Source organism: Ischnura elegans, chromosome 10 (assembly GCF_921293095.1).
Source record: "Ischnura elegans chromosome 10, ioIscEleg1.1, whole genome shotgun sequence".
Lineage (NCBI taxonomy): Eukaryota > Metazoa > Arthropoda > Insecta > Odonata > Coenagrionidae > Ischnura > Ischnura elegans.
This window is the reverse complement of record NC_060255.1, coordinates 105,401,239-105,423,556: the sequence shown is the minus strand read 5'-3', so window position 1 is coordinate 105,423,556 and position 22,318 is coordinate 105,401,239. Positions and strand designations below refer to the sequence as shown.

The 22,318-nt window shown below is 39.5% G+C and overlaps 1 protein-coding gene across 1 annotated transcript in view; it reads left to right on the top strand.

Annotated features, from left to right (window-relative positions):
• Positions 1–22,318, top strand: part of LOC124166779 (sex peptide receptor) — a 749,439-nt gene that overhangs the window by 425,979 nt on the left and 301,142 nt on the right. The gene's annotated exons all lie outside the window — the stretch shown is intronic.

Sequence of the window (22,318 nt, the reverse complement as noted above, 5' to 3'; positions counted from 1 at the left end):
TTCTAACTTGAATCCGTATCGTTTTCCGGAGTTACTTAGAGAAAAAATTTTCACCCTCGGGAAGGGGTGTAAACCACCCCCAGAGAGGAAGCGCAAGAGAATCGGCGCCATGCCACATTCCCTATGCACAAAATTTCAAGTCTTGATTTAGTGTTGGAAGAATTCGGGGGTAAATCCAGAGTTTCAGCTTGAATGAGTGTACCAATACGAGTCATAAGTGCCGCACTTTGTATCTCATTAACCGTCCTCGATGGCGGCGGAAACCCAAGGATTAAATAACTACTAAAGACAAAAGAGAGAGTGGAGAAGGAAGCAGGTTTCCATTCCGTTCAATTTCCTGTCCGCTCACGATATCAACGGCGCAGCAATACGCGCCTCGCGTGTCCACAAAAGCGGTTCAGACCACAACCGAATTAAGCCCAGCGGAAAACGATTCATTCCTCTCTCCCTCTCTCTCTAGAGTGAGACACAGGTCCATTTGTCACACACAATCAACCCACCCTCTCCACTCCACCCCTCCTCATAGCCTCGGTCTTCTTTTTTTAATAATGGCGCTTCAAACTTTACCCCAAGGGCTGGCTGAGGCTAATTTGCACCCGTCCCATCGCACCCCGATCCCAGGGTACGCCCAGGGTCCCCGAACCCTTTATTCCGCTCCCCTTTTCCTTACCCCGCCCCCCTACTTTCCCTCGCACCACCCCGTGCCCGCTCGATTCCTATCAATAGGGTGAAACGATACAAAAGACATGTTTTTTCTGCAATTGCTCGCTAGGCACTTTTGCAAAATTTGCTCACGTTAAAATAAGTATATTGATATGTTTTCAATTCCACACAGATTTTTATGGTACAAATTCTAACAGTTTCAACTTTTCCGTGTGAATGTCAAGATGAACTTTTTCAGGAAGATGCATCGAATGAGCTAAGTTATCAATACAGTCATGTAAACAATACATTTTAATTCTAATGAAAATATGGTTCTCATTTTAATGGAAGTGCTACTTCCTCTCAACGATCAACTAACCCGATGGGTTTTAACACAACACGTGTCCATCTAAAGGGTACAACTGCAAAGCTTTTTTTGGGGCAGGTGTCGTGTTGATTGATGTTTGTTAAAGAGAGGTGGGAGTTAGATGAAAGAGGGGAGAGGTGTGTGCACCTGAATGACCATGAAATGTAATGTAAGGGGGGGGAGGAGTCATTTCGCGCGGGAGACAGTGGAAGAATAGTCACTGTGCCCTAAGGTTAGAAAGAGGGCAGAAGATCATTTCGCCACATAGATGAGGAAGAGATAATAGAGTAGTTTCCTTCAACAAAGAAAACGAAAGGCTATGATTGCGATTCGTTACCCACCATTAGTGTATTCATAATATATAAATTATTTGGTTCTAGAAATACCAGTTTAGACGAATGTTAATGGTCAATTTTAACCTCATTTGAAAGAGGCCAGATTGGTGGCCATGCGATGAAACTCCACGTGACGTCACAGGGACCTAGATGCTATACGAGTAGATAGGAGTTTTACATCGCCTGAGATTACCAATGCATGCATGAGGCACAGAGCTCAGGGAAACATATCTTAATAATCACCTATTAAAATTGCCTATGGTCGGAAAGTTTCCAACGTTTGATAAGGTAATAAAAATGCTTATTTAAGCCAAGCGCTACTTGCTAGCAGGGTAATCTACGCTACCGCTATGCTCGGCAGCAAGTAGCCTGCATCGTAGCGGCGTTCATAGCCTCGCACCCAGGTGGCCACGCTCAGCAGCAGCCAGACGTCACACGGGATTTTCCCAGCATTCATACTTAGCCGTCGCGTTTTAGCACGTTGGAAAATTATCACGTTTCATTTAAACGTGAAAAGTAATGATCGTCATTAAAAAATACTAAGAAGTATGTACTGCAGGAGCAATAATCTTTCGATATAGGCAATAAAAAAATAGGAAACCACCGTATATGGAATAAAAAAATGAAACTGAGACAACGCCTGTCTTTCTGACATCGAAGTAATCCCCGTGTGAAGTTCAATGGAGGACTTTGACAATGCACAAGATCGCTAGTTACTAATATGACAATATTACGCAAAGTTGGGCAATTGGAAGATTGAATCGATAGGTCTCTCGACTTCTTGGAAATTGAATTCTGTATCTTTATTGATGTTGCTCAGTCGTTATTTTCCCTGGTATTTCGAAACATATCTCTATGATCTTTGACCCCAATTATGACCCCCTGAGGTCGAAATATCTGCTATACGGCTCTATTAGATGCAAAAATGAATTGGGCACCCTTTAAAACCAATGGTTCGACACGTTTTTAGTCATCAATGCCCGACGATTAACTCTATTACTTTTGACCCCCATTATGACCTTCGAGGTCAATAAAACAACGAAACGGATCTAGGAACTGCAGAACTCTCTTGGGCACCCTTTAAAACCTATGTTTCGACGCGTTGGTTGTCATTACGGCCCGAAGTTTACCCCTATGACCTTTGACCTCCGTGTTAACCTTGGAAGTCAATCAATGGATAAGACGGGTATTAGGACATTACCAATGACATGGGTACCCTTTAAACCAATGGATCGACACCTTTGTTGGTATGCTATTCTTTTTGCCACCCCTATGATCATGAATGTGACCTTACTGGGTCAACGGTTGAATTTTCGCAAATAAAAGTGTCATTTTCGGTTTTTCTCGAGTACACAAACCTAAGAATTGACATATTGGTCAATGACATGCAGACCTTTTTCTATCTCGATTTTTTTAAGACTGAAACCCAATGAGGAAAATTAAAATTTTTGCTTCGGACAAACCGAGTGAGGTCAGGTGGTGAAAATTTGGTCGAACTTTGCTTACACTTAAAACAAAACTTAGGACCTTTCCCCACCAATGTGTGCCAATTTTCATGAATATTTCTATAGGCAAAGTTACTAAAATTAGAGGTGACACACTACCAGTGGGATAGTCTGGTTATCTTAGCGATTTATGAGCAAAACAAATATTTTCGCAAATTGAAACTGCATAAAACTAAAATATTTAGCTGATAAAGCATGCAAATAGTAAAAATAGAAGTAGCAATGAAGTGCTCCCTCCGGAATGTGTACTCAGCCGAATTTCATGGGTAAACGAGACTGTTTTGTACATGGTGAGTCGCTTACGTAGTAATTAAAAATTCTTGAGTGGGTTCAGAAGGAAACATTAAGATATAAAAAATAAGAACTTGCTCTAGGATGCCATTCCTAACATATTTTCATGGAAGGAAAACTCTGCATCTCCGTTAAGTCGCGAACATTCGTTGCCGCTATATGGAAAAGTTATTAAATTCATTCAAATATTTACGTAATTATGGGCCCAAAAATCATAATGCAATTATTAATTTGAATCCATCTTTTGTTTTAACATTGGGAAGAATACCAGGATGATTTTTTTACAAACACTATTTACATTTAGTAAAAATTTCGTTTATAAACATCTTAAAAACTACAACTTTTTTATATAAACTACCTTCATTCAGAGGGATAAGTTAAGGAGCTGCTCTATGGAAGGCAGGTCAAAAGATTGTTTTGGTGTTCAAAGTCTAAAAATTAAGGCAAAAGCAATTGAGAAATTGTTTTAACTATGCTTTAGGCAATAAAAGTCTTTCATGAGGTATGCCGATGAATAGACTAGATAGTCGCAGGTGTAAGTATATGAACTTTAGTATTAATCGATACAATTCAGCTTCTATGTAAAACTTAAATGCTGCTCATTCAGATCAAGATTTTGGCTCCGCTACAGCTATTTTAAGGAGCAATTCATATTTTCTTAAACGGCGCACTTTGTTTTCGTATTATTCCTTTTTACGTAATCTTTTGTCATTAATACGTAAGCAATGGGTAAAGTAATCGCAATGAATAAGTAATCGCCTTGAATAATTAGCAATTTTAACGACTAATTTTATCATCAATGTGATATGATGAGAGCATTTTTGAATCCCAATCCAATTCCTTATTTTACCAACATTTAAGTTTATCAGCCGCTCCTTTATGTATTCTGCTATTTTTTTCAATGTATTCCCTAACCGCTTGATGTCCCTTAAATTAATGCTCGCGAAATAAAAAAATGCTTGGCGATTCCCACTTATTGGTGTCCACTACGTCTCTGGTTTCGATGCTATATGGCCTCCGTGATAAAAACAAAGATGTATTAAACATAGGAACTAGGATTGCAGGTATTAAAAGTTAAAGAAAAATCCGTTACGCAGACTTTTAATAAATTTAATGCCTATATTTTAAACTAAAAACCCTGACAGTTTAATTAATCATTTGGCCGGAGCCCAGGTTTCCATTTTTTATCAATGCTTAGTTGCTCTTATTCACAAAAAAATATGGCGAAGTACGCATTGCCATTTACGAGAAAAATTGGTTCCATTTATAAAAAATACTGGAAAATGTGTCTCTATATGAGAAATCAATTACGAAGCATTTTTAATCCAAGCGTTTGGGGGAAAAAGGATGTTACTCGTAAATTAAAAAACGCAGCTCGTTGAACTTCAGTTTTGATGCTGCTATTTTTTTAATTGGAGATTTCATTTCCAGATACGTATCTTCTTAATATTTAATAATAAACATGAGATGGATAGTCAGTGATAGTAAAAGGGTCGAAATCATGAAAAAGTGAACTTCTACACCGTGTGATTTTGTTTTCCAATGGACGATAACTTGGACTGAAGGCTCCTCGATTTGCATTTTCAATCACTCGACACAAGGAAGCATAATGAAGATACCCTTTTGTATGTTCCACAGGAGTTTTAATTACCGACCCAGGTTTCGACAGTACACTATGTCATTATCAAGGTCACTATGTCGTTACCTTGATATTGACATAGTGTACTGTCGAAACCTGGGTCGGTAATTAAAACTCCTATGGGACAAACAAAAGTGTATCTTCATTATGTTTCCTGTTACCAAGTTCCACCAAGTATAGCCTTCCAGCCTTAAGTTGATCACTCGCTATAAACTCAGAAATGCATTCCGTTTTGTAACTTATACCCTTTTTAATTTTAAAATATGAATTAATCTTCTATGTGACCAGTAAAAATTTCCATTTATCTCAAATCAATAAAAACCGCTCTTCCTATTTTTGGACTTGTGTACTGGAGACGTTAAGAGTGTTGACTCAACGCCTTGTTCGGTAAAACCCAGTGTGGAATCCCTCATGCAATCGGATGGCTTGTGAAATAGTGGTGTAACTTGTAGCATAACTACTTGACCAGTAATCGGGAGATCCAGGTTCGAATCACGGCGAACCAAATGATTGTTTTCATGGCGAACATTTCACCCTCGGTGCCATTCATTGCTCAATCATCAGTATATGATATATATATATACATCATAAAAAGGGGCGAATTTATTCAGCCCAATATCTTGTGGGGAATGCGCAGTCTAGTGTGGTATAATGAGGGGGCGACCGACAACTGATGCGGTTTGCGCAGTGAGGGATCGGTAAGGATGGATTTAAGGGTGGAGAGAAACACTGCGTCGGCATTAGACCGATCTAAACAAAAGGCGCCGAGGGGACCGCGGCTTAACGTCCCATCTAACGGACGGTGTGTTGCGCTTGAAGTATCCACCACACAACAATAAAGCTGGGATATGGGTATTTTGTGAAAAAACTCTGGCACCGCCGGTATTTGAGCCCGGGCCCTCATGGTGGGATTCCAGCATCCTAGCCGCTCAAGTAACCCGACAGCCGATCTGACTCTTTCCCTTCGCTTCCGTCTGCATTGTCAACACTGCGTCATAGAGCCTGTTTACTAGTCGAGGCACGCGACTGATTTGTGGGAGAGGCCTTTGGAAGAGTGAAGAAGGAAGGATGAAGGAGGAAGAGAGAGGAATGAAGAGAAAGGAGGGCGAGAGTGGGGCGTGGTTGGAAATACTTATTGGCTGCTGCAGAGGGAGCAGTGGCGGGTGCTGATGGGAGAGTGGGAAGTGGCTGCAGAGAGAAGGAGAGATTGAAGCGAGGGTTAAGAGAGTGAGCAGGGGCGCAGTGGCCAGGGGCAGAAGGGATCGGGCCCTGCGAAGCACTCAGGGCCTCTACAGTAAGTCAAAGAAGTGTCCCAACAGATGGAAAGGCGCCACTCTTGTACGAAATTTTACATTCCTATTGTTGTACGCTATCATTTTTCTCGCTCAATTTCAGCAATCATTTCGGACATCCTTTTACAGGGAGCAGATATTTTTTAAATGCCACACGGTCAGTGGAGGTGTCCATGGAGTTTACTACTTTTTTCATTTGGCGCCCCCACACTGTTTGCATTTGGTCTCGTGCGCTCATTGGCTGCTGATTTATTTCACGTATGAGTTTAATGATGGTGTAATCATTTGAGCTAATATTGTCGCCATCCCTGAACGAGAAATATGATGGAGTGAATCTGGCTTAGGACTGCGCACGTGTTGACGTACGTGAGGGGCATTGATTCACACAGACATTTGGAAGCGACAAACGTTGTTTTGCAAGGGTGTTCTTTGGGATTGGGATTATTTTGGGGGAATGTTGTGAGAAATGAAAAGTTACTTTTTTGACTCAAAGTTCGTTGTACAAACCTCAAAGGAAATGGACAGTTAAAAAACTGTGAAACGTAATCGAAGTTAGATAGGCAGAGGATAAGAGTCACTAAAAGCAAAAGTCTAAAAGTTACAATAATAAGATTAAAACTCAACAAAAACGCATAATACAAAAAATCGTATGAATTAAACATTAACTTCGTCTATTCTACAGCCTTTGACTGAATCTCTTTATGAATAATTCCTCGTTCGGCGTTCCACAATATATATATATATTTCGTACATCCTCCCAAGACTTTTTCTATTCTAAAGAATATTCTAACGAATAATGATGGCATCCTAAAAATATAGGGCAGTTCTTCAATATCTAAGTAATCGATAATATGCCTGATACGATGTTTCTCGACGATTTGACCATAATATTTCTTTACATTTATCCAACTAAATGGGAGAATTAGTGGGCTAACTCATTTAGTAAAATATATTCCCCATTGCTCTGGATCAACAAATGAGTTATTTTTAATGCTTTCCCATTTGATTTGACGACAAAATTAGAATCTTTAGTGGTTACTGTTAGTTATATACGCCACTATACCATCAGTGACAAGGATTGAAAAAAGTTTATTTTTCGCGAACGAGATGAATTTCACGTAGACGAGGATATAAATTTATATTCAATGCCATCCATAAAAAATTTCATCCAAGAAAACAAAAACTTGACGAGATGAAAGAGTTCTTCCATCAAGGAAGCCGAATGACCATTGATGGACAGTGATTGATGGTACGTATAAGAGAAGGAATGCGTCGCTATGAAAAGGCTAGCGGAGAGGAGAGCGGAATGGGGAGCTGTGTCAAACCAATTTCACGATTGTTTACTCATGATGACCATTTTAAGTATTCCAACTCCTTCATGACACTTTTTTTCGGATGAAAGTAGACCTAAAAACATAGCACTCTCCGTATCAACCAATAACTCAGAAACGTGGAATACATTGATAAAAGGTATCGAAAGTATGTACAACGTCGAAAACTGACAGGGAACTTCATTTTAGAACGTGATAAAATCAGTAAGATTTAATTAACGTGGGGAACAAAAAGAGAAACGGACAATTATTACAAATGCGTTTCCACTCTGACACTGAATAAACAGCGTCTGAACACCCATATTGCGGGATTAATAGGTTTCAAAAACTGAGCGTAGCTGAGTTGCCATTTTCTTTTCAATGAGAAATTATACTTTTGAAAGTCATTAAGAGAGTTGATTTTTTCGGTTTTGAAAATGAATTACAAAAACTTTTCTGGAAGAAGCCTCGCAGACTTTTTTCGAGAAATACCTTATCAACGACTCGCCAGACTTTAAGCGCCACCGAAGATACCAAAACGACCAGAGTAATATCCTTAACAGAAACGACGCGAAAAATCTGACTCCTAATTGTAAGGGGTAAGACAGCAATAGACATGCAAGGATACGACCCCAAATTAATAAGCAACAAACTTTTCTTAATGACCGTCATATGGCCTCAAGGTTTCACTCAAATTATGAGAAAGAAATCAAAATACATTTTTATTACATTTCCCTGTGAAAACGTTAATTTAACGTCGAGCACATATTATGGTTTCGCGTCTCAAAAGAAAATGGGAAATGTTATCCAAAGTTGAAACGATGGGAGTTTTTCTTTAATTAATTTTCAGAGAAATGAAAACACGCTGGCGACATCCGTAGAATTTATTATTCCGAGTGTCTTTGGGATGGGATCGCGTTTCCGTCAAGATGGAACATCGACGTAATATCAGCTTCGGCGAATATAAAAAAACACCCCGCCTCACAAAAGAACTCATCGTGAAAAATTAAAGGTTTAGCTTCGAAGTCACCCTGGATGAAAGAAGAGAAGACATCAGCCTAGAGATAAGCGTGACTAATGCGGAAATTTCAAGGGATCAAAAGATGACGACGTGATCGTTTGCGAGAAGAATGAAAGAAGACCGAAGACGACCTATCACGAACCGTAGGAAAAAAAAGAATAATCGATTTTCTACCGCCTCCATATTCCCCATTCGTAAATCGAACGGAATAGCATTTATCATGGCGAAAAGATGAAATTTTTTATAGATTGCAATGAATTTAACTTTATATCCCCGTCTACGTGACATTCATCTCGTTTGTGAAAGAAAAAAACAACTTTTTTAAGCCTAGCGCAGCAAAACATGAGAACACAAACGCTACGACGCGACGCAAATTCCACAGATATCATTATTCCTCGCAATAAATTCAACACTAACATTCTATCATGCTTGCCTAAAACGATTAAGCAATTTTAACAATAAAGCTGACCAAATTTAATGCACGTAACGCAGATGCAACAGAAATGAAGCTTTAGAAATGCGTGTTTATAGAAGTAAGCTTAGAATCGGTTTGGCGTCAAGAAGAATGGCAAAGAACGAAGGAATACATGCAACAATGAAAATAAGAAAATTACAACACCTAAGACGTATTGTGAGAGGAAAATTTTAAAATATTTCACGAGTTTTACCAGGGAAGATTTGGAGTAGGAGAACGAGTGGAGGAAGGCAAGGCGCGTCTTAGGTGGACAATATAAATGATGGCTCAAGTGCACAAAACTTAGAACTGTTCCAGTGAGCTTAATCAAGACAGAGGATAGCCATGATGACATACGGCCCTCTAAGAGGAGACAGCAAATAAAGAAGAAAAACGCATAGACCCTTTATTTTCGGAAAATTATAATGGATCCAACACTAGCAATGCAGAGAAATAAGCAAACATAATTAATTATCCTATTGGGAAATTTCATGATGGCGAGAAACGTTAATGAGACCTTAATAAAGAAAGATCATTGTGTAAACTTGCACAACTGGAGTTCTTGAGCGTAATCAAAATTTCCTATTACTTTTAATATAATCGCATCGATTTCTAGCTACTCAAGCCCAGCAGAATATTCTTAAGCCTCTGAATTTGGGTTTTTTAGGGTCAGAGAGGAGACGATGATAACTCATACAAATTTCTCATTTTTCTAATAGATCACTTCTCTCAACTCAGACAACTTTCGGCGGCTCATTAGCCGACATCTTCACGGATGAAACCGCGGAGGAATGGCCGAGTTATTTTATAAGCCAGTCGGATGTAAAGCAGAGGAAATTTCCGGCAAATGATACTCAATGAATGGCTCAAGTGTTTCGTCTGCGATAACTCACTGCACTTTTGACACAATCGATTTTCTCATTTTTAGCGCCTCACTTTTACTCTCCCTTTTAACCTTTCCCTTCATTCGCCAAATTCTTTTAATGAGTTGCAAATTTGTTTGTTGCAAAGTGGTTTCCTCTTTATGGATAGTACGTCATTCAGCAGAGAATCATACTTTCCCTATCACTTTTCTCCTCTATTAAGATATCCTGAGACCTCAAGGTAAATAGTACGGCATCTTCAGTTATACGTGAGGTATGTATTATTCTAAGGAGTTTAGCTGACAAAAACAAATGAAAGCCTCTGTTTCACCGTGATACTTCTTATTTTCATCCCACGTGGATATGAGCGTGAATTCCACAAGCCTGGGGTATCTAGGGATGCGTCACGAAATGCCTATTAATGCATCAAGGCAGGTATTAAATCGAAAGCATGACGGAGGGAGAGGGACTTAATCCTTGTAGGAGGTTGGGGGGGGGGCAGTGATCCTCCTCTGCTGAGCTGCATAATCTCCACGGAGCAGCATCCGGCTCTTCATGCACAGAGAGAGGGGACGTCCTTGTCACCCTACTAGATAGGCACAATGCCCCTTAGATCCACACTACACCTCTATCATCTTGAGGACTAAGACATCGTGTTTGCTCCCTTCTTGCCTGCCACACCCTTGTTCCTCACAGCATCCACTCCGTAATCCACACGAAGCGACGCCGCGACATACACGTATATCCACTTCGCCCTGTGGGTTACCTGCTCCCATGTTTAAGGCTGCGATTTCGTCAGATAAAGAACTGCCCCACTCAAAGGTAATTACGTCGCCGTGAGTAATTTGAGATTTTTTTATTAGGAGAGCAAAATAAGTTTGATGTTATTTTGTATTAGATTTGGCATTGAACAAAAAATACTGATAAATCGAACATAATTATCAAAACTAATAAAACAGAATAACACGAGCTGAAACTATAATCTTGAACATTATCACGAAAAGTAAAAAAAGAATTTCTTCTAAAAATGCTTTCCTCTTTTCCATTTTAACACAGAATACAAAGAATTGTTACAAATATAAGGCGCCACTATGTGTGTCCCCAAAATACCGAAGGATGTTCTTATTGGTCAACAGTGGTCCACGGGGCAGCACCTTCATCTCGACGACTTAGACATCGTGTTTGCTCAGTTCTGGGCTGCGTCCGCTCGCTACTCTGTCCACCTAGAGCAGCATCTTGCTTTGGCCCGTTATCCAATAGGAAGCTACGCCTAGCCTAGACCCTTTTCCACCTCTACAGCACCTTCTCGCTTGCGTGCGTAGAGCAGGGATTACGTCCGGTAAACACCTCTCTCTCTCTCGCTCAAATATAATTACGACTCCCAGAGATAATTCAGCACTTCGACAAAGGCAAAGTATTACTGGCTCATGCAATTGATAATTACAATCAATTGCAAAACAGATGGTGATACCAGGCCCATTCCATCCCAAGCCCAACAAACGTTCGTGCTTTGGGATCTAAGATTTTGGATGAAAATTTCTGCATGGATCTACCTCACACAAAATATACAGATACCGTTTAGCGGAGAAAAAAAAACATTTCGTGTGATTTATGCACATGTTAATGTTTAAGCTTTTTTGCAAAAACCCACCTTGAATCATACAATTCCTTGTAGCTCTTCACTGAAATGTCTGAGATCTAGAGTTCATGGCTGACTTCAAAGAAAAATATGGCGTAAGACAATAAATGTATATAAACTTAATTGGAAACCATTTCCGATAGTTATTTAAATGTTAAAATAGCTGCTCTTTAACTTTAATTATTAGTACCTATTAAATACTAGATCTTGGAATGGGTCCAAAGTTTCACTTTACAATCTAGACATATCTAACTTTCTGAGTCAAAAATAAAATTTCATGGAAACTCATAAACGTTTTTTTTACTAAAACATTTTCAATTTCCTCTCGCGTAACGTTCTCACTTCCACATTAGAAATACAACCAAGTGTATTACGTGATAACTACAAAGGACGATAGTAATTCCATACCTTCAATAATGAATAAAAATGCCGCCAGTATTTGCTACCAATATTATTAATAATATGCCTTCAACGAGTCTCATGCGAGAGCTTAACTGCATTTAAGGATTAGATAACTAGTTAGTAGGACTTAATGCTATGGTTGAGTAATGCCATAATGGTTAAGAGAAATATTAATTATTGCCAAGGAAACATAAGATACTATTCAAACAAATACATATTTGACCAACGCCATGAGTGACCTCAGAGTGTTTAATTTTTGTTCAATTTTTATAACCGATCTAAATTACTTTCGGTTGAAATAAATGTTTATCAGACATAATAAATTTAAATATAATGGCTCAAATCGGCAGTGTCTTCATTTTCACCATTTATGCTCCAATAGGTCAACTTTTTTAAACTAGTCTATACATGCAACATGGAAAATCGCACGAAAATGTTGCATGCATACATTTTTTTGAGATTCCCATTTCATTCAAGTAGTATTTGACTAAAGTTTATTTTTTACTCTGCTTGGTCTAGGGATGAAATATTGCTCACTCGTCGTTCCTTTCCTAATTCATCACGAGTAAATATTCCACTCCAGCTCACCTGCTCAAATACTCCCCAAAGTTACACAGAATGTGACCGGATTCAAGGAAGTTATTCTACTAGAAATAATCCTGAAAAAAATTGTCGATAAATTCGTAATAAAAATCTTAGTGTAAATGACTTCTGAATTTGTGTGAATTTTGGGCCGAAAAATTTGCCAGCAGAACCAAAATCACTCCGAATTTTGGAAGTGGCGGCTTTTTACCCAATGAATGTGGGTTCAATTCCAGGCAATAGCAGAGATTGCATTGGGCGTTAAAACGTGAACACTTAAGCACTTTTAGTGAAGAATTGGCTGATTCCAGCACCAGGTTTCTCTCCACCCTTCCTTCCCTGCCGTTCACGCATGGCAGAAATGACTTTAGCTGCTGGGAGCCTCCTCATACCACTAGTCAAAAATACATTCAAAATTGCGAAAATTTCAGGAGAGCTGAATTTTCATTGCATATCATCATTCAGCATGTTAATGTGACAATACCTTATTGCTTTGATTACTCCGACGTATATTTTACGTGTTCAAATTGTGGTATGATGTACTGAAACACTATCAAGAGTGACCTTATTTATGTTATATATTGTTTTTAGTTTAGGTTGGGTTAAGCAATGCCGTCTACTGACGTGCACATTTTGGTTTCCTGGTTGGTCAGGAAACAACATAGATGCGAATGTCGATCACGTAATATGACGATTTCGTAAATTTGTTGTAATATTTTTCGGGTGATGCCGCTAGACATCATTTTAAATGATCATAATCAAAGTTTAACGATTGAGCAAAATTTCCCAAATTTTTCGTCACTATAACATTCTTGCTACTTTGTTTTAAAGATCTATAATTAGAATTTTTCCTAATTTGGTGGAGTCTTTGAACATGAAAAATTTGGAATTGGCCGGAGAGAGCTCGGCTGAATGGCAAACCTTAAGCCACGTTTAATTCTCTATGCTCACTAAGTGCACTTACGGATGTCTGAAGTGGCTGTAAACAAGAATTGATGAGAATAAGCCAGCTATTATTGGATGAGAGTAGGTAATGAAGATATATTTATATCACCATGGAGCCAAATTATAGATGCGCAATTGCTTATTGATCCCATGGATGGAAATAAATTGGATTTTATAGGTGCTTGAAGATGATGAAGTTCTCAATTAAGCTGCTCGTGTTAAATATGAAGGAGCTGAGATGGGATGGAAATATGATTGGCCCCCAAAAAGACCGTAATGAAGTTACAAATCAGTTAGTATTATGAGAAAATCTAAATTGCTGGTCATAATGAATCTTCTCATAGGGTCGCAATAGTGATTTATTTAATTCAAGCGATGAAGTTAGCTCAATAAGAAGATGTTATTAATATTTCGTTTTTCATGTTTATATACATTATATATTTTATACAAGTTTTTTTATATGCATTCCACGAATTTATCACTGTTGATGTTCTCAGGTAAAAGTTTAACGAGGCAAATGAAAATTGAGGAATACTTTTTGGATATGAACACTTTTTTCAGAGTAGTTTTAAGCGTGAATTTATCACTAATTACCAAAAACATTTAAAAATTTCGGGAATTCATACATTTTCAGAACATTAAGAATTTCAATTTGAAAAATTGATGATGAACAACGTACTGTATTCCCACTTGCGATTCATCGTCACCATTTCTTTCCTTGCCATCGACATCATCCACGGGGTTTCTGTGACTATAAAACATGCGAATTTCCGCCATTGGATTTATCAGTAAAAAAACTTGCAAAATAAAAGTACATAACAAGTGTCTCAGAAAAAAGGTAATTCGCATAGTTTTATCGCTGTAAACAGCAGTTATATTTTTCTCATCTGGATTGATCGTAAAAATTTCCAATCCTATTCGCGACAATCAAGAATGGCTGGGGAGAACTTTGACGTAAACGAGCTTGGCTTGGCGTTTAAATTATTACTCTTGCACTGCGTTTCATGTCATATTTGAATATGTTGTAATGGTAAGGGTAGGCTAGACGTTAGATTAGAATAAAAAATATTTACAAAAAATATACACTTCGACAATGATAACCCTAATTTATTCGCACATTCACGATTAAAGTTTTTTATGTGGTAGAAAAAATGCTTATGGTTAATGTTTTAAGTCTCGTCATTTGAAAATCCAATGAAAAAAAAACATAAAATACGTTAAAAAAGCGGTTTATTGGTCCCACTGAGAAAATAAATTTGTTCCAATCAGCAACAACTTCAGTCTTTAAAGTGTGGAACCTTTTAAATATGGAGAATAAAAGTATTACATTCTAATGGTTTAATATTCATGTTTAACGGAAATGAGCACGGTTTCTTAATTTTTGAAGAACATAGACCTATGAAGTTATGATGCGTTTACTTGAAGATGTACTATGGGATAAAAGTTTCCTTACAAAAGCACCAACTAAGCTCAGGGATGATTTTTTATATATCCTCTATTGCTGAATGTTTTCTTATATTCCTACATCGTGATTTCATACACCCTTATCCGATATGCCTATGGTCCACCACCTCAGAAAAAGCAAGTCAAATATAGTATTTAAGCAAAATATGTGAAAAACACTCTTAGGACCCTATGCTTTAAGTGCAAAGTAAAAAAAAACGCTTGTTGCTATGTTATCCTGTTACGTAAACAAACTTAACGAAATCCCATCGTGTAAAAATCAGACATGAGGTGGAGAGAGTATTTTAGTGACAAAAAAGTAATTCGTTTTCCAAGAGTCAATTGAGTCAATAAGCCTACAGTTCAACGTTTCGCGCGATGTGTTTAATTTCCGTCGTCACATCGAGACCAAGGGATAAAACATCGTATGAGATAATGCTGAAGTTTCAACGATAATGATTGTGGCGCTCCTTCATTTCCTGGGGACATTTTTTGATCCGCAGTAACTATGGTATGAAACATTTATCACGCCCATTAAACATTCATATTTAAAGGCAAAAGTGAAGTGTAAAAAGTAAAATTTCCATTGCGTCGATCAATTTCATCTCTGTAAACACCTGATAAACTTCGTTAAGGCGGTTCGAGCGTAAAAAGAGCCCAGCACTTCACGTGACAATCCAGATTGCGAGGAGAGAATGGGGAGTACATCAAGGGTTGGTTCTGGGTCCGATGATCCTTTCGAAGCGGCAAACAATGCCCTCCTCAACTCCATGGCACGGAACACTGCCTCCGCCTCTCTCTCTCTCATTCTCTCTCTTCCTCTCTCTTCCTCTCTCTCTCTCTCTCAACCTACCTCTCTCTCCTACCACAAAATTTCCCGTCGAAGGCAGAAGGAAGGAAGGAAGGAGGGGTCGGAAAGGCAGTTAGCAATATCCCCACTCCCCCCCTCTCTCTCTCTAGTCCACCGCCACGTACCTTTATTGGATTTTCTTGATAAAGCAATTACATATGGCGCCTCAGACGGTTGTCAGGGCGTGGGAAACATATCAACAGGGCGAATGGGGGCGGGGTGAAGGGGAGGGATGATGATGATCGGGGCCTGTAAGATGAGGTCTAAGGGATGAACAAGATTCACAGAGCAGCGGGAGCGAGTGGGCGGGTGACGTACATATATATATATATGTATGCAGACATGAGGGAGAGTGGCTCAGTAGGTTTTGATCGAAGATTGCAAGGTAGTTGCCTGATTACCTTTGCTTGGAAGTACAGCCACGGCTGAACAAATCAAAGACTAATACTTTGCGCATTTTTTTACCAAAGAATTATGCACCTAAATATCGCATGCACTCAGGTAAAAAAAACGAAATAACGGAGAGAATGCGGGAAACTAAAAAAATAAGTTAAGCATAATTTCCTACAGAATATACACTGATAGATCAATGGAAATATTCCGTAATTGAAAACATGTTATTTCTGCACTTTATGTGGGAAAAGGTTGCCCAAATGTACACTATGGAAAATATTTTAATCGTATTCCTAAGAGGAAAAGGGCGAACTGAAAAGATTTTGGGTCCATAAGTTTGACTATACATGCGTCGAAGATACTGACAAGGATCATCTATAGAAGAATAGAACGAAGAGCAGAAGAGTTTCTGGATGACGACCAAAAAGAACAAGGCAACGTTCGTTCCGTTCGTAGACTTAGAGATGGTATTTGACAATAAGAATTGGAGCACAATCGGAGTTCTCTACAATGTCAGAAGAATCACCTACAGCTTAGACAAAAACCAAGTAGTGGTGATAAAATCAGGACCCAATTGTGAAGAAGGATAAATTAGGAAAATAGTGAGACAAGACATTTTCAACGTTTACATCGAGAAAGCCTTAAATGAAATGAAAGAAAAGGTTTCGGGAGTGAATATATACGGAGAAAAATTATCATGTTATGATTTGCCGATGACATAGCAGCCATAGCAGAAACAGAGAACGATTTGAAAAATTTTCTGGATAGTATTGGTAGATTTTTGATTAATTTTTTATCTGATAAGTATTTTACTGACCAAGGTAGGTTTCCATGGAGTACTTAAGAAGAATCGGGGAGCCTCCCTTTCAATCAAGAACTTCTCTTTTCAATTTTACAGTAAGGCCTAATTCCTCTCATTATATCTAAAAATCCTCTTCTCTTCTTTCCCCTCCTTCTTTTACCAAACATTCTACCCTTTAATACTGTTTCCAACATCCTCTTCCCGCTAAGTACTCGCTCCATCCATACCTGCTGTCTCCTCCGCATCTCATCTAAAAGCTGCCTCTCCTCACCCACCATGACCAGCACTTCGTCGTTCCTCCTCCTCTCCGTCCTCTTAACCTTCTCCATTATTTTCCACATCCACGCCTCGAATGCGTCCAATCTTCTCTCGTCCTCCTTCCTAAGTGTTCACGTTTCCGCACCTGTTCCTTCCATCACACAGGTCCTCCACGTATTCCTTCCATCTACTCTGTACCCCTTCTCGCTCGTTTATCATCCTTCCGTCTTTATCCTTAATTTTAGACACGGCTTGTCCTCTTTTGACGCCCGATAGCAACTTAACTGTGGTGTACAACGCGCCTACCTCTCCTTCCTTCTTAAACTTGTCCATTTCCTCACATTGTCTTTTCCACCAAGCCTCCCTTGCCTCCTTAGTTACACGCGGTAATCGATTATTAATTTGTCTATATATTCTTTTGCCCACCTCTGTGTCCACGTTCTTCCACTTCCTTCTCTCCTCCATTTCTTTTGCCATTGCCTCCGTTACTCAAGGCTTCTTTACCCATCTACTTCAACGTGGCCAATTCTCCGCCGCTTTGATCATTCCCGTTTTGATATTATCCCACCCTTCCTCAACAATCTTTGTACTTTCGATCTCCCGAATGCTATTTTTAACAAGTTCCTGATATTATCTCTTCTTACTCCCCTTCAGAACTTCTACATTCCATTTCTTCGCTTTCCTAAATTTCATAAGTCTTTTGAATCTTGCGTTGCATTTCGTAGTTCTAGGCTGTGGTCTGAATCTGCATCCACTGCAGGGAAGCTGCGCGAGTTTTTCACATTATTTCTAAACCTCTGTCTTTCCATGATGTAGACTATTTGAAATCTCCCAATATCTCCTGGACTTTCTCATGTTTACCTTCGCCCTTTGTTATGATTATACTAAGTGTTTGTTATGAATAACTTGTTTCTCTTGCAAAATTCTGCTTCTTTCTCTCCCCTGTCTTTCCGAAGTCCTAATGCAAATTCTCCTACATCGTTTCCATCCCTCCCTTCCCCCACTGAAGCGTTCCACTCTCCCATCACTACCAGATTTTTCTTACCCTCTAATTCTCTAATTATCTCCTCGTGCTGTTCATACTCTTCATCTACTTCTTCTTCTCTATGATAGCTATTTGGCATGTACACTTGAACCACCACAAGGTTAAATAAGGAAGTAAGAAAACAATTTATGATATCCTACACGTGGAGTATGCTCCTTTACGGAAGTGAGGCATGACAATGACATCAGCGCAGATGGCAAGGTAAGACGCCTGGAAAGATTGGCTGATAGGAAAATTGAGTGGAGGGTTGTAACGAGGGACAAAACTTTATGAGCGTTAATGGTTTATTCCACGCAGAAGTACACTCGAAAATGGCTTGCGTTTGTGCATTTAATGGCCGCAAAAGTCTGAAAACAAAAATTAATGGATTTGTAAATAAGAATTCTGAATTGGGGGTGAAATAATACAGGTTTCTCGTCTCAATGACTTATTCTCGCTGTGTTCTAGATGATAACAAGAAATATTTCAAGCCGGTCTATGATACCTATAGATATAAAAGATGAATTAGGAAAGATGGGTGAAGAGTTCTCAGGATCGCCACCGGGTCAGGAACTGCATAACTGCCGACGTTTCGATGGCCGAGTCGGCCATCGTCCTCAGGGCTGTAAGTGTCGAGTGAGAAATTTTACTGCTTATATGCAGCCACTCTAATGGTCTGGTGACTGCTGATTGGCTGTCACTCACAGCCCTGAGGACGATGGCCGAGTCAGACATCGAAACGTCGGCAGTTATGTAGTTCCTGACCCGGTGGCGATCCCGTGAACTCTTCACTAAGTCTATTTGCCGGGAAAGCACGAAATTTTTCTTCAATTAAGAAAGATATTTTCCGAACGGCCAGGTATGGGAATTCGTTCCTCCGATTAACAATAAAGGGTTTTCACAAAGAGGGAACTTGGTTTCATTTCATTTGATAACGGCCGGTGTCGTAGCAGCCCCCGCCAGACGCCTGTTGAGGCGGCTGGCCCCATTCACTGCACGGCTTATGTAGATGAAAATACTTCCGTGGAATAAGCGAAGTTTTTGTTGCAGTCACGTCGCATCCAGTGTCCCCGTCCAGTTTGAAGTGACGTTGGTTGCAGAGAGAAAGAGCGTCTCTCCTTCGGAAAGACGGACGCGCTCTGAATGCGAACGGGGGTGTGGGCGGGGGAGAGGGAGGCGAGGGAGGGTCGCAGCCAAGAGCAGCGCCAATTTCATTTTCCCGCGATCCCTTTCTTTCTTTCTTTCTTTCTTTCTTCGCCTCATCAGCGCCTGCGTGCATACCACTGCCACCTCAACACGACCTTCAAGCGCCTTCGTGCGCGGAATACTACACACCCTCCCCACCACTATTAGACTTTGCATCTAATTTATCGACGAGGAAGAGTGAATGAAATTACTTCCTGCCTCTGCAGCCGCATCTTAAGACCCATGGCCTGCGTTTGACTCCGTGGAGAGGCCGATAAGAATTAAGTCCGCTAGTCCGCCGACCACGCCTACGTTCGAAAAATGCCTTTGGTTCGCGGTTTGGCCATAGTACTTTTTAAATGCGCAAATACCACTACGGGTGTGCCTTCGAGTTCATAAGTATTGGAAAGGAACGTGAGCATTGGCCTCCTCTGGCTCTCGAGCGACCGAAAGAGTCAATATAAATTGTTGAAGCACCACTCCTGCTTATTATGTCATGATTTTGCAAATAATACACAAAGGCATAATCAATATCATATATAAAGCTTAAAAACTTATTTATAATGAAATAAAGTTTAATTTTACAATTTTTAATTATTACTGGTAGCATTTTATGTGCCACCAATTTTAGTAGTTTACCAAGTATTACTTTTAAATATGTGAGCTCCTTAACTAGTTCCTCATTCTTATAGCCACTTACAATACATATACTTAAAATATAAGAGCACACCTCGAATAATGGTACACAGATATAAGAACATTAATACGAATATAATATAGAAATTTTTGTTTTATCACTTCAGCATCTCTCAGGGATCTCTCTCTCCTCTTGCACAGAATTACCTCCATCAGAATAGCTCTGCACATCCCATAAAGTTCCTCAAAACTCAATTTGCTCATGAAAAATAGAATGCTTCAGCATCCGCATATAGTAGCAACTTGTAGGCTTAGGCAGGCGAACATTGGCGAGGTAGTTGCAATTGCGAATCGCTAGCAAGCAGAAGGAACAGCGGTCGGTGTAGAATCAAAAATATTTAGTGATAAATATGCCCACTCAAGCCATTGACAATGGATTTAGAAATAAATATTTTTAATTGAATTTTACAGCTGCAACATTTTCATCGAATATTACTGCGTAAAACTACATACTTATTCTTGAAAACCTAAAATTTTGCACTACTGTGATCTCCAACTCGGAATCTGTCCGTGAATTGTTTTTATTTTTCGTTCATATCCCCAATTTTATTTCTTAATTAAGTTTTCAGTTCTTCTTCTTCTATTAAGTTTTTCTTTCTTCTCAGCAATAGATAATTTCTTGATTAAACATAAGAATACAATTTAAATGTGAATGTAATTTCATGGAATGTAAAAGAAATAATTTATCTACAACGTATATTAAATATTTCAACCAATTATTGACATTATTATTATTCGACTAAGTTTACCACTCATTTTTTACGGCGAAATATACTTTCATTTTCCAATTTTCTGATATTTTTTTTGATAACATGTATGATTTTCTAAGTCGACGAGAACAAAGATCGACATAAGCAGATTTAGGGGGCAAAAGTGGGGCACGGGGTCTCGTGCCCCTCCAAGACGCCTAAAAAATAGACAAGATTTTCAATTCGGTTATCATTAAGTTCGTTTAATTTTGTGCATTTCGGAGTCTCAACCATCTAATTTAGTATTAATAACTTTCATATCTAGTACAGTAATTGTTGTATTTTTTTTGTTTTGATCTTCAATATGAGGAGACCTGTCCGACCCTTTTGCCCCTCCCTGGAAAAATTCTTGGATCCGCCCCTGAAGATCAACCTTCTCCGTTGTAGGTTACATTTCTGTCAGCGCTCAGTTCCTTAACGGCCGCACCTTTTTCTGATGAAGGAAGCACAATCATCCCGAGACGACCGGGGTCATGTTACTCCGACGTATCGCATGGCGGTGAGGAAGGATAGCGTATCACGTTACATATACGTGAAGGAATGAGAATCGTACATGTGGCTGATACGCCCCCCGTCCTCCCCCCACCCCTCCTCGCCCCCTGGAATGCTTCAGAACGCCCTACACCAAGTGCAACTATGAGTGAAAGTGAGTACTACGTCGACCACACTCACGAAGAAGTCATGGACGAAGAGGATCTAATCCACAACAATTATGTGCTTGAGGCCATTTCCGACGAATATCCTTAAAAACACCATTTCCACATTAAATTTAGCGAATGCTGAGAATAACCATCAACTGGTTTGTCTGCCTTTCACTGCCCCAAACACCAACGTTGTCTACGCCACCTTCTTTCCGAGGCCTTCTCCTCAGTTCCCTTGTTATTATACTCACTCTGCCTATCGTCTCCTCGCCTTCTCCTTCCTCTTCTCTTTTCTCCGTCCGCTGCTCCCTCGACTGATGTGTTTAAAATCCCCTCCCCTCTTAAAATTCACCCAATCCAATTCCCCTTCCTCTCTACCTCTCAAAGATGCTCTTTCCTCCCAAACTCTTTATCCACCACCTCCTCGTTATTCTCACTTTCTCCACCCACTTCATTCTCTCTCTCTCTCTCTCTCTCTCTCTCTCTCTCTCTCTCCACACCCACATCTCAAAAGCGTTCATCCTATTCCTATATCTTCTTCCCACGTCTCGCATCCATATAAAATAGCACTCATGCATTGCATTTCACCAGTCCCTTGCTCAGCTCTAGGTCCATGATGCTACCGAACACCTCTCTCTTCTCATTAAAAGCTTCCTTTATCATTGCTACCCTTGACTTGATCCCTGTCTCACTACTCCAGCACTCAGTCAGCATGCTTCTTACTCGTAGATATCTGCATCTTCTAACTTGCTCTATCCATTTCCTGATTGACCAAAATGTTCACATTTCCACCATCATTCATTTTTATAACTTCCATTTTCTTTAGAATACACGTCCAATGTTGATGGTATACAGTCAAATTGTATCATTTTATGATAAAATGTTTGCTGGAAGCGACTAATAGCTCGTGAGTTACGCGCATGGGCATTTAGCTGGTAAATAAGAGTGGACTTAATTCGGTCGTAGGCCATTGCGAGATCTCAATTTTAG